Raw genomic sequence first — 14,697 nt, 5'->3', positions numbered from 1 at the left:
CCAGATTCTCTGCTATGGGACCTCTCTCCAATTGATTTTGGTTAATTTTTATTTATTTAATTTTTATTTTAATTCATTTCCCTATCCACATTTGTTTGCAGGGGATTTACCTACATGTTGCTGCCTTTTGCAGCCCTCTAGCTCTTTCCTGGGCTGTTTTACAGCCTTTTTAGTGCCGAAAAGTTCGGGTCCCCATTGACTTCAATGGGGTTCGGGTTCGGGACGAAGTTCGGATCGGGTTCGGATCCCGAACCCGAACATTTCCGGGATGTTCGGCCGAACTTCTCGAACCCGAACATCCAGGTGTTCGCTCAACTCTATTCACAACTACTATTAAAGAAGAAATTACAGAATTGCGGTCAGACATGAGACAAGTAACGTCCAGAATGTCACAGGTGGAGGAATCCACCGCGGCACTTTCCTCTCATGCAAGCTTTCTTTCTAAAAAATTAAAGGAACAGCAAAGGGAGTCATACTCGCTCAGATTACATCTAGACGACCTTGAGAATAGGTCTAGAAGAAACAACCTGAGGATTAAAGGCTTAACAGAAAAAGTCCCTGACGCCGAACTGACTACAGTCGTCTCCCAGATCTTTTGTGAACTTTTAGAAAAAGAAAGCTCTTTTGATTTAGGTTTCCAGAGGATCCACAGAGTTTACAGACCGAGAAACTCTGACAATGACACTCCAAGAGATATACTCTGCTGCCTTCTGGACTTTAAAATAAAGGAAGAGATCTTACAGAAAGCTAGAGCTAAAGACATCGTATATGAAGATACAGAGATTCGCATCTTTCAGGACATTTCTAGACAAACATTAGAACTAAGGCGCAACCTCCAACCTCTTACTACGATACTTCGGGAAAGAGGACTGAAATACAAATGGCTTTTCCCGTTTGGGCTCCTAATTACCCATAATGGGAAACCCCTGGTCATCAGAGAACCCAAAGACATTCCTGCTGTCACCCAAAAGCTTAATCTCCAGGAACTGTCCATTAAAGACTGGATTGTAGGTGACACACAGAATACTGAACCAACGGTGCCAGAGCTACCACAATGGACATTGGTAACAACACCGAAGACGAAGAAAGCTAAATCCCTGGTTGGGTTACCTGTGCCCAAAGCCCCTCTGAAGATGTCGCGTACACCAGCTGTGGACTGAAATGAGTGTCGACTATCTGTGGTAAAATATGTTCACACCACACTTCAACTCAAAATAGTCAAATATGCATAGTTACACCAATGTTTAATACATAAGTAGTATGCACAATGTCGAAGCTGTTGTAACCATATTATTACTATACTGCTTGTTAACAACCTTTTCCTTTTTAGGTTGTTTGCTATGTTTCACTAATTGATGTTTTATCTCATTTAGACTGAGGAGCGGTACGATTTTATCTGTGCTGCTCTCAAACCAGGCACCCTTCTGCTGAGGCCTGATTGGACCTCATCTGAGGAGTCGCCTGCTCCACTAATTCCCCCCCTCCACACTTCCGCCCGCATTGCCATCTACGGAGGAAGTCAATCCTAACTGTTAGGACCCTGGGCACCATACTGACGTGGGTGCCATAACAGACAGGATTAGTTGCTTTTCTTAGTACTCATATTCGCGTTTGAATATGTACTACTGTTGTTCTTTTGATGTTTTATGTTCTACGGTTCCCCCAACCCACCCTCTACTTCAATATCAGGGCCTCAATATCGACATGAGTCATATATATACTCCAAAATGCCAAGGCCATGGCTGAATTAATTTGCGCATCGTACAATGTGAATGGCCTGAATGTTCCCAAGAAACGATCCAAAATCTTGATGTACCTAAAAAAAGAGAAAGTGAGCGTAGCATTTTTCCAGGAGACGCATTTCAAAAAAACATTCACACCCTTCTCTAAAACCTATCACTACAATCAATGGTATAACTCCACCACCCCAACCCGGAAAAATAAAGGAGTCTCCATAGTTTTTAGTAGATCCATTGGATTTCAGCATGCAAATACGTTATCCGACCCCGAAGGCAGATACTTATTTATTAAGGGAACTATACGCGGCAGAATGTATACGTTTGCTAACTTTTATGCCCCCAATGTTCTACAACACTGGTTTATGGAAACAGTTTTTAACAGATTAGAGGGATTTATGGATGGCATGTTGATTTTGGGTGGGGACCTGAATACCCCTCTAGAACCAACTGTGGACACTACAAAGGGTAGGGCGAGTCTAGCTTACGGCAACCTTAAAACTTAAAAAAAAACTTCTGCGCCAAAATAACTTAATGGACGCATGGAGAGTTTTAAACCCCACCGGCAGAGACTATTCTTTTTATTCTTCTGCTCATGCAACGTATTCCAGACTAGACTATTTCTTCATACACCATAAAGATATCCAATTATTGAAAAAAGCAGACTATAAATCCCTCCATCTCTCCGACCATGCCCCTTTATTGTTGCATCTCTCCCTTGGAGATGACGTAGCTAGACAATGTAAATGGTCACTAAATGAAAGTTTACTGAAACATCCGGAAGATGTCACAGCGCTTGCAGCGGATATTGACTTATTTTTCTCTGAGAACATACAGGCAGGTAATTGTAATTCTTTGATATGGGAAACACACAAAGCTGTTATTAGAGGCAGACTGATCAGATTGGGAGCCCACAAAAAAAAACAAAGTGAAAAGCAAATTTCGGATCTTCTGTCCCAAATCCATATTCTTGAATCGGCCCATAAACTCTCCCTGGAGAAAAAGTTAATGAAGGATCTCACCTCCTTGAGATCTCAACTACTTGATCTGTTGGACCAGAAAAACCAAAAGTACCTATACCTAGCGAGATTTAACAAATACTTACAAGACAATAGATGCGGCAAGAGGTTAGCCAGACTCCTCAGGCAACAGAAATGTAAATCATACAATTCTAAAATTAGAGATCAGAAAAATTCCTTGAAATTCTCAACTCCGGATATTATGAAAGTATTTAGGCAATATTACGAAAAATGATATAACCTAGAAAATAGCTCACCTACCCTGATAGATATAAAGCCCAAAATAAGAGAATTCTTAAACTCACTTCCTCTCCCCAAATTATCTGTGTCCCAACAAACGAAACTTACTAATCCTTTTTCGATGGAAGAAATAGGATTGGTGATACAATCTCTACCAAATGGAAAAAGCCCAGGCCCAGACGGATTAACGGCCACATATTATAAAAAATTCTTGAAAAACCTCTCGCCACATTTAAAGACCTACTTTAATGGTATAGCGAGTGGAGACGCATTCCGTGCAGAGTCCCTCTTAGCACACATCACAGTGATACCAAAAGAAGGTAAAGACAACTCCATCTGCTCTAATTATAGGCCCATATCATTATTAAACGTGGACATAAAGATCTATGCTAAACTTATCGCCAAGAGACTCCAGCACATCCTCCCTGGTATAACACACCCGGATCAAGTTGGATTCACAGAAGGCAGAGAATCCAAGGACAATATTTACAGAGTTCTCCATGCTATACAACTTGCACAAGCTAACCATTTCCCTTTGTCATTCGTTACAACCGACGCCGAAAAAGCGTTTGACAGGATAAGCTGGAGCTACCTGGAGGAGGTGCTGAATAATTTTGGTTTCCCACAACCGTTCATATCAAAAATATTTTCTATGTACACCATCCCATCAGCTGCGGTAAGAGTTAATGATTCAGTCTCAGACACGTTTCTAATTTCTAATGGTACGAGACAAGGCTGCCCCCTCTCTCCCATCCTCTTCGTTTTGTCCCTAGAGCCCCTACTAACTAAAATTAGGATTGACCCTTTAATACAAGGTATCAATGCATCAAGGGTGCAACAGAAAATAGCCGCTTATGCGGATGATACCCTCTTTATGATCACCAACCCGAGAATTGGAGTGCCTGCATTAATACAGGAATTGGAAGATTTCAGTATTATATCCAACTTTAAAATAAATTGGCAAAAATCGGAAATATACAATGTATCCGTCCCTCAGAAAGATTGGCAAGAGGTGATTTCGAACTCCCCTTTAAAACCAGCTCCTACCTCCTTCAAGTATCTAGGCATTAACATTAGCAGACGTATCACTGAATTGTATCAATTGAATTTCCTTCCCCTTCTAACTAAACTAGATGCAGACTTTAAGGAATGGGAGAATCTTTTTATATCTTGGTTTGGGAGAATTAGCGCAATCAAGATGATATCCCTACCTAAAATATTATACACCCTCCAAGCATTACCAATTGACGTCCCTAAACAATTCTACACCACCCTTAAGAAGAAAATGATGGGCTTTATATGGAGATCAAAACACAGTAGACTATCCTATGACACAATAATTAGGCCCAAAACTAGAGGAGGCTTAGCAGTCCCAGATTTTCACAAATACCATATGTCGGTTCATATTACGAAAATATTAGAATGGACAGTCAGGCCGGACAGGAAATTATGGCATGATTTAGAGAAGGAAACTCTTCCTCCCAACCCACATTTACTTTTGTGGAAGACCAAAGAAACTGCCAGACCTCCTCAACCCAAAATTACAGATCTTCTAACTATGACGTCCTTGAATGTTTGGCACGGGTTAAACAAATGAATTTGCTTTTCACCTGCATACTGTGCAATTACTCCAATAGGCGCATTAATCCCTGCTAGACTGAGAATAGTTAAAGAAAAAGTCTCAGGCATCCCAGAACTATACAATTCCCCTATTATGAACCTTTTTAGTGGATCCACACTTATTTCAAAAGATGACCTTAACATATTTTTTCCGGACCTAGGGCTCACAGATAAAGAGTATATGCATTTTAAAAGATGCATTTTAAGTTCTGAGGCCTATAACTCCCTCTCTATACCTATGACGCCCATCCAAAAACATATAAATTCCGGTTCTCCAATCAAGAGACCGATCTCAACCATATATAGTGTAATAAACCACTCTGACCTTCCTCCCTCCTACCTCCCCAAATGGTCTTCTGAGTTAGGGATTACCTTCAATGAAGTGGAAACTAGAGATATCGTTTTGAATGCTAGATCAAAATCTGCATCGCCTAAAATCCAAGAGATGCATTTCAAACTAGTATCAAGATGGTACAGGACCCCGGTTTTACTGCAGAGAATGTTCCCAATAGAGTTGAGCGAACACCTGGATGTTCGGGTTCGAGAAGTTCGGCCGAACATCCCGGAAATGTTCGGGTTCGGGATCCGAACCCGATCCGAACTTCGTCCCGAACCCGAACCCCATTGAAGTCAATGGGGACCCGAACTTTTCGGCACTAAAAAGGCTGTAAAACAGCCCAGGAAAGAGCTAGAGGGCTGCAAAAGGCAGCAACATGTAGGTAAATCCCCTGCAAACAAATGTGGATAGGGAAATGAATTAAAATAAAAATTAAATAAATAAAAATTAACCAAAATCAATTGGAGAGAGGTTCCATAGCAGAGAATCTGGCTTCCCGTCACCCACCACTGGAACAGTCCATTCTCAGATATTTAGGCCCCGGCACCCAGGCAGAGGAGAGAGGTCCCGTAACAGAGAATCTGTCTTCATGTCAGCAGAGAATTAGTCTGCATGTCATAGCAGAGAATGAGGCTTCACGTCAGCCACCACTGCAACAGTCCATTGGCATATATTTAGGCCCAGCACCCAGGCAGAGGAGGGAGGTCCCGTAACAGAGAATCTGTCTTCATGTCAGCAGAGAATTAGTCTGCATGTCATAGCAGAGAATGAGGCTTCACGTCAGCCACCACTGCAACAGTCCATTGGCATATATTTAGGCCCAGCACACACACAGGCAGAGGAGAGAGGTCCCGTAACAGAGAATCTGGCTTCATGTCAGCAGAGAATCAGTCTGCATGTCATAGCAGAGAATGAGGCTTCACGTCAGCCACCACTGCAACAGTCCATTGGCATATATTTAGGCCCAGCACACACACAGGCAGAGGAGAGAGGTCCCGTAACAGAGAATCTGGCTTCATGTCAGCAGAGAATCAGTCTGCATGTCATAGCAGAGAATGAGGCTTCACGTCAGCCACCACTGCAACAGTCCATTGGCATATATTTAGGCCCAGCACCCAGGCAGAGGAGGGAGGTCCCGTAACAGAGAATCTGTCTTCATGTCAGCAGAGAATTAGTCTGCATGTCATAGCAGAGAATGAGGCTTCACGTCAGCCACCACTGCAACAGTCCATTGGCATATATTTAGGCCCAGCACACACACAGGCAGAGGAGAGAGGTCCCGTAACAGAGAATCTGGCTTCATGTCAGCAGAGAATCAGTCTGCATGTCATAGCAGAGAATGAGGCTTCACGTCACCCACCACTGCAACAGTCCATTGGCATATATTTAGGCCTAGCACACAGGCAGAGCAGAGAGGTCCCGTAACAGACAATCTGGCTTCATGTCAGCAGAGAATCAGTCTGCATGTCATAGCAGAGAATGAGGCTTCACGTCACCCACCACTGCAACAGTCCATTGGCATATATTTAGGCCTAGCACACAGGCAGAGCAGAGAGGTCCCGTAACAGACAATCTGGCTTCATGACAGCAGAGAATTAGTCTGCATGTCATAGCAGAGAATGAGGCTTCACGTCAGCCACCACTGCAACAGTCCATTGGCATATATTTAGGCCCAGCACACACACAGGCAGAGGAGAGAGGTCCCGTAACAGAGAATCTGGCTTCATGTCAGCAGAGAATCAGTCTGCATGTCATAGCAGAGAATGAGGCTTCACGTCAGCCACCACTGCAACAGTCCATTGGCATATATTTAGGCCCAGCACACACACAGGCAGAGGAGAGAGGTCCCGTAACAGAGAATCTGGCTTCATGTCAGCAGAGAATCAGTCTGCATGTCATAGCAGAGAATGAGGCTTCACGTCAGCCACCACTGCAACAGTCCATTGGCATATATTTAGGCCCAGCACCCAGGCAGAGGAGGGAGGTCCCGTAACAGAGAATCTGTCTTCATGTCAGCAGAGAATTAGTCTGCATGTCATAGCAGAGAATGAGGCTTCACGTCAGCCACCACTGCAACAGTCCATTGGCATATATTTAGGCCCAGCACACACACAGGCAGAGGAGAGAGGTCCCGTAACAGAGAATCTGGCTTCATGTCAGCAGAGAATCAGTCTGCATGTCATAGCAGAGAATGAGGCTTCACGTCACCCACCACTGCAACAGTCCATTGGCATATATTTAGGCCTAGCACACAGGCAGAGCAGAGAGGTCCCGTAACAGACAATCTGGCTTCATGTCAGCAGAGAATCAGTCTGCATGTCATAGCAGAGAATGAGGCTTCACGTCACCCACCACTGCAACAGTCCATTGGCATATATTTAGGCCTAGCACACAGGCAGAGCAGAGAGGTCCCGTAACAGACAATCTGGCTTCATGACAGCAGAGAATTAGTCTGCATGTCATAGCAGAGAATGAGGCTTCACGTCAGCCACCACTGCAACAGTCCATTGGCATATATTTAGGCCCAGCACCCAGGCAGAGGAGAGAGGTCCCGTAACAGACAATCTGGCTTCATGTCAGCAGAGAATTAGTCTGCATGTCATAGCAGAGAATCAGGCTTCACGTCAGCCACCACTGCAACAGTCCATTGTCATAAATTTAGGCCCAGCACCCAGGCAGAGGAGAGAGGTCCCGTAACAGACAATCTGGCTTCATGTCAGCAGAGAATTAGTCTGCATGTCATAGCAGAGAATGAGGCTTCACGTCAGCCACCACTGCAACAGTCCATTGGCATATATTTAGGCCTAGCACACAGGCAGAGCAGAGAGGTCCCGTAACAGACAATCTGGCTTCATGACAGCAGAGAATCAGTCTGCATGTCATAGCAGAGAATCAGGCTTCACGTCAGCCACCACTGCAACAGTCCATTGTCATAAATTTAGGCCCAGCACCCAGGCAGAGGAGAGAGGTCCCGTAACAGAGAATCTGGCTTCATGTCAGCAGAGAATCAGTCTTCATATCATAGCAGAGAATCAGGCTTCACGTCACCCACCACTGTAAGAGTCAATTTTCATAAATTTAGGCCCAGAACCCAGGCAGAGGAGAAAGGTCCCGTAACAGACAATCTGGCTTCATGTCAGCAGAGAATCAGTCTTCATATCATAGCCTAGAATCAGGCTTCACGTCACCCACCACTGTAAGAGTCAATTTTCATAAATTTAGGCCCAGAACCCAGGCAGAGGAGAAAGGTCCCGTAACAGACAATCTGGCTTCATGTCAGCAGAGAATCAGTCTTCATATCATAGCAGAGAATCAGGCTTCACGTCACCCACCACTGCAACAGTCAATTGTCATAAATTTAGGCCCAGCACCCAGGCAGAGGAGAGAGCTCCCGTAACAGAGGATCTGGCTTCATGTCAGCAGAGAATCAGTCTGCATGTCATAGCAGAGAATGAGGCTTCACGTCACCCACCACTGCAACAGTCCATTGGCATATATTTAGGCCTAGCACACAGGCAGAGCAGAGAGGTCCCGTAACAGACAATCTGGCTTCATGTCAGCAGAGAATCAGTCTGCATGTCATAGCAGAGAATGAGGCTTCACGTCACCCACCACTGCAACAGTCCATTGGCATATATTTAGGCCTAGCACACAGGCAGAGCAGAGAGGTCCCGTAACAGACAATCTGGCTTCATGACAGCAGAGAATCAGTCTGCATGTCATAGCAGAGAATGAGGCTTCACGTCACCCACCACTGCAACAGTCCATTGGCATATATTTAGGCCTAGCACACAGGCAGAGCAGAGAGGTCCCGTAACAGACAATCTGGCTTCATGTCAGCAGAGAATCAGTCTGCATGTCATAGCAGAGAATGAGGCTTCACGTCACCCACCACTGCAACAGTCCATTGGCATATATTTAGGCCTAGCACACAGGCAGAGCAGAGAGGTCCCGTAACAGACAATCTGGCTTCATGACAGCAGAGAATCAGTCTGCATGTCATAGCAGAGAATGAGGCTTCACGTCACCCACCACTGCAACAGTCCATTGGCATATATTTAGGCCTAGCACACAGGCAGAGCAGAGAGGTCCCGTAACAGACAATCTGGCTTCATGTCAGCAGAGAATCAGTCTGCATGTCATAGCAGAGAATGAGGCTTCACGTCACCCACCACTGCAACAGTCCATTGGCATATATTTAGGCCTAGCACACAGGCAGAGCAGAGAGGTCCCGTAACAGACGATCTGGCTTCATGTCAGCAGAGAATCAGTCTGCATGTCATAGCAGAGAATCAGGCTTCACGTCAGCCACCACTGCAACAGTCCATGGTCATAAATTTAGGCCCAGCACCCAGGCAGAGGAGAGAGGTCCCGTAACAGACAATCTGGCTTCATGTCAGCAGAGAATTAGTCTGCATGTCATAGCAGAGAATCAGGCTTCATGTCAGCCACCACTGCAACAGTCCATTGGCATATATTTAGGCCTAGCACACAGGCAGAGGAGAGGTTCATTCAACTTTGGGTAGCATCGCAATATAATGGTAAAATGAAAATAAAAATAGGATTGAATGAGGAAGTGCCCTGGAGTCCAATAATATATGGTTATGGGGAGGTAGTTAATGTCTAATCTGGACAAGGGACGGACAGGTCCTGTGGGATCCATGCCTGGTTCATTTTTATGAACGTCAGCTTGTCCACATTGGCTGTAGACAGGCGGCTGCGTTTGTCTGTAATGACGCCCCCTGCCGTGCTGAATACACGTTCAGACAAAACGCTGGCTGCCGGGCAGGCCAGCACCTCCAAGGCATAAAAGGCTAGCTCTGGCCACGTGGACAATTTAGAGACCCAGAAGTTGAATGGGGCCGAACCATCAGTCAGTACGTGGAGGGGTGTGCACACGTACTGTTCCACCATGTTAGTGAAATGTTGCCTCCTGCTAACACGTTGCGTATCAGGTGGTGGTGCAGTTAGCTGTGGCGTGTTGACAAAAGTTTTCCACATCTCTGCCATGCTAACCCTGCCCTCAGAGGAGCTGGCCGTGACACAGCTGCCTTGGCGACCTCTTGCTCCTCCTCTGCCTTGGCCTTGGGCTTCCACTTGTTCCCCTGTGACATTTGGGAATGCTCTCAGTAGCGCGTCTACCAACGTGCGCTTGTACTCGCGCATCTTCCTATCACGCTCCAGTGCAGGAAGTAAGGTGGGCACATTGTCTTTGTAGCGTGGATCCAGCAGGGTGGCAACCCAGTAGTCCGCACAGGTTAAAATGTGGGCAACTCTGCTGTCGTTGCGCAGGCACTGCAGCATGTAGTCGCTCATGTGTGCCAGGCTGCCCAGGGGTAAGGACAAGCTGTCCTCTGTGGGAGGCGTATCGTCATCGTCCTGCCTTTCCCCCCAGCCACGCACCAGTGATGGACCCGAGCTGCGTTGGGTGCCACCCCGCTGTGACCATGCTTCATCCTCATCCTCCTCCACCTCCTCCTCATCCTCGTCCTCCTCGTCCTCCAGTAGTGGGCCCTGGCTGGCCACATTTGTACCTGGCCTCTGCTGTTGCAAAAAACCTCCCTCTGAGTCACTTCGAAGAGACTGGCCTGAAAGTGCTAAAAATGACCCCTCTTCCTCATCCTCCTCCTCCTCCTCCTGGGCCACCTCCTGTTCCATCATCGCCCTAAGTGTTTTCTCAAGGAGACATAGAAGTGGTATTGTAACGCTGATAACGGTGTCATCGCCACTGGCCATGTTGGTGGAGTACTCGAAACAGCGCAACAGGGCACACAGGTCTCGCATGGAGGCCCAGTCATTGGTGGTGAAGTGGTGCTGTTCTGTAGTGCGACTGACCCGTGCGTGCTGCAGCTGAAACTCCACTATGGCCTGCTGCTGCTCGCACAGTCTGTCCAGCATGTGCAAGGTGGAGTTCCACCTGGTGGGCACGTCGCATATGAGGCGGTGAGCGGGAAGGCCGAAGTTACGCTGTAGCGCAGACAGGCGAGCAGCGGCAGGATGTGAACGCCGGAAGCGCGAACAGACGGCCCGCACTTTATGCAGCAGCTCTGACATGTCGGGGTAGTTGTGAATGAACTTCTGCACCACCAAATTCAGCACATGCGCCAAGCAAGGGATGTGCGTCAAATTGGCTAGTCCCAGAGCTGCAACGAGATTTCGCCCATTATCACACACCACCAGGCCGGGCTTGAGGCTCACCGGCAGCAACCACTCGTCGGTCTGTTGTTCAATACCCCGCCACAACTCCTGTGCGGTGTGGGGCCTGTCCCCCAAACATATGAGTTTCAGAATGGCCTGCTGACGTTTACCCCGGGCTGTGCTGAAGTTGGTGGTGAAGGTGTGTGGCTGACTGGATGAGCAGGTGGAAGAAGAGGAGGAGGAAGCCGAGAAGGAGGAGGTGGCAACAGGAGGCAAAGAATGTTGCCCTGCGATCCTTGGCGGCGGCAGGACGTGCGCCAAACAGCTCTCCGCCTGGGGCCCAGCTGCCACTACATTTACCCAGTGTGCAGTTAGGGAGATATAGCGTCCCTGGCCGTGCTTACTGGTCCACGTATCTGTGGTTAGGTGGACCTTGCTACAGATGGCGTTGCGCAGTGCACACTTGATTTTATCGGATACTTGGTTGTGCAGGGAAGGCACGGCTCTCTTGGAGAAGTAGTGCCGGCTGGGAACAACATACTGTGGGACAGCAAGCGACATGAGCTGTTTGAAGCTGTCTGTGTCCACCAGCCTAAATGACAGCATTTCATAGGCCAGTAGTTTAGAAATGCTGGCATTCAGGGCCAGGGATCGAGGGTGGCTAGGTGGGAATTTACGCTTTCTATCAAATGTTTGTGAGATGGAGAGCTGAACGCTGGCGTGTGACATGGTTGAGACGCTTGGTGACGGAGGTGGTGGTGGTGGTGTTGGTGGTACATCCCCTGTTTGCTGGGCGGCAGGTGCCAACGTTCCTCCAGAGGCGGAGGAAGAGGCCGAGGCGGCAGCAGCAGAATAGGCCGAGGCGGCAGCAGCAGAAGAGGTAGCAGGGGGAGCCTGAGTGACTTCCTTGGTTTTAAGGTGTTTACTCCACTGCAGTTCATGCTTTGCATGCAGGTGCCTGGTCATGCAGGTTGTGCTCAGGTTCAGAACGTTAATGCCTCGCTTCAGGCTCTGATGGCACAGCGTGCAAACCACTCGGGTCTTGTCGTCAGCACATTGTTTGAAGAAGTGCCATGCCAGGGAACTCCTTGAAGCTGCCTTTGGGGTGCTCGGTCCCAGATGGCGGCGGTCAGTAGCAGGCGGAGTCTCTTGGCGGCGGGTGTTCTGCTTTTGCCCACTGCTCCCTCTTTTGCTACGCTGTTGGCTCGGTCTCACCACTGCCTCTTCCTCCGAACTGTGAAAGTCAGTGGCACGACCTTCATTCCATGTGGGGTCTAGGACCTCATCGTCCCCTGCATCGTCTTCCACCCAGTCTTGATCCCTGACCTCCTGTTCAGTCTGCACACTGCAGAAAGACGCAGCAGTTGGCACCTGTGTTTCGTCATCATCAGAGACATGCTGAGGTGGTATTCCCATGTCCTCATCATCAGGAAACATAAGTGGTTGTGCGTCAGTGCATTCTATGTCTTTCACCGCTGGGGAAGGGCTAGGTGGATGCCCTTGGGAAACCCTGCCAGCGGAGTCTTCAAACAGCATAAGAGACTGCTGCATAACTTGAGGCTGAGACAGTTTCCCTGGTATGCATGGGGGTGATGTGACAGACTGATGGGGTTGGTTTTCAGGCGCCATCTGTGCGCTTTCTGCAGAAGACTGGGTGGGAGATAATGTGAACGTGCTGGATCCACTGTCGGCCACCCAATTGACTAATGCCTGTACCTGCTCAGGCCTTACCATCCTTAGAACGGCATTGGGCCCCACCATATATCGCTGTAAATTCTGGCGGCTACTGGGACCTGAGGTAGTTGGTACACTAGGACGTGTGGATGTGGCAGAACGGCCACGTCCTCTCCCAGCACCAGAGGGTCCACTAACACCACCACGACCATGTCCACGTCCGCGTCCCTTACTAGATGTTTTTCTCATTGTTATGGTTCACCACAACAACAAATATATTATTTGGCCCAATGTATTGTATTCAAATTCAGCGGGATATAAATTTGAGGCCTAGTATTTAGGCGCTGGGTGACCGGTATGGATTTAGTGACAGAATTAGACTTGGAAATGCACAGAAGCGTGTGTGTGAAGTTATTCTGAATGACCCTATGTGCACCTTCAATATTATATACCCTTTTAGGGATAGATTTCAAATAGCTCTGATATAGCAGAAACCACTAAATTATGAAATTGCTAAATTGGGAATTGTACTTCAACCCAGAACAAAAAATGTGCTTTGACGGACACTAAATATCTTGCCCAGCAACAACAGTACAGCGGTGGGTAACGAGAGATTTAGAGGGATTTAAATTTGAGGCCTAGTATTTAGGCGCTGGGTCACCGGTATGGATTTAGTGACAGAATTAGACTTGGAAATGCACAGAAGCGTGTGTGTGAAGTTATTCTGAATGACCCTATGTGCACCTTCAATATTATATACCCTTTTAGGGATAGATTTCAAATAGCTCTGATATAGCAGAAACCACTAAATTATGAAATTGCTAAATTGGGAATTGTACTTCAACCCAGAACAAAAAATGTGCTTTGACGGACACTAAATATCTTGCCCAGCAACAACAGTACAGCGGTGGGTAACGAGAGATTTAGAGGGATTTAAATTTGAGGCCTAGTATTTAGGCGCTGGGTGACAGGTATGGGTTTAGTGACAGAATTAGACTTGAAAATACACAGTAGCGGGTGTGTGTGAAGTTATTCTGAATGACCCAATGTGCACCTTCAATATTATATACCCTTTTTGGGATAGATTTCAAATAGCTCTGATATAGCAGGAACCACTAAATTATGAAATTGCTAAATTGGGAATTGTACTTCAACCCAGAACAAAAAATGTGCTTTGACGGGCACTAAATAACTTTCCCAGCTACAACAGGACAACGGTAACGAGAGATTTAGAGGGATTTAAATTTGAGGCCTAGTATTTAGGCGCTGGGTGACAGGTATGGGTTTAGTGACAGAATTAGACTTGGAAATACACAGTAGCGGGTGTGTGTGAAGTTATTCTGAATGACCCTATGTGCACCTTCAATATTATATACCCTTTTTGGGATAGATTTCAAATAGCTCTGATATAGCAGAAACCACTAAATTATGAAATTGCTAAATTGGGAATTGTACTTCAACCCAGAACAAAAAATGTGCTTTGACGGACACTAAATATCTTGCCCAGCAACAACAGTACAGCGGTGGGTAACGAGAGATTTAGAGGGAATTAAATTTGAGGCCTAGTATTTAGGCGCTGGGTCACCGGTATGGATTTAGTGACAGAATTAGACTTGGAAATACACAGTAGCGGGTGTGTGTGAAGTTACTCTGAATGACCCTATGTGCACCTTCAATATTATATACCCTTTTTGGGATAGATTTCAAAGAGCTCTGATATAGCAGGAACCACTAAATTATGAAATTGCTAAATTGGGAATTGTATTTCAACCCAGAACAAGAAATGTGCTTGAACGGACACTAAATAACTCGCCCAGCTACAGCACTAGGGACAGATTTAGCTGGATATAAATTTGAGGCCTAGTATTTAGGCGCTGGGTGACCGGTATGGATTTAGTGACAGAATTAGACTGGGATATGGCCAAAAAATGAA

Source organism: Bufo gargarizans, chromosome 6 (genome assembly GCF_014858855.1).
Source record: "Bufo gargarizans isolate SCDJY-AF-19 chromosome 6, ASM1485885v1, whole genome shotgun sequence".
Lineage (NCBI taxonomy): Eukaryota > Metazoa > Chordata > Amphibia > Anura > Bufonidae > Bufo > Bufo gargarizans.
Note: the sequence above shows the minus strand (reverse complement) of the source record.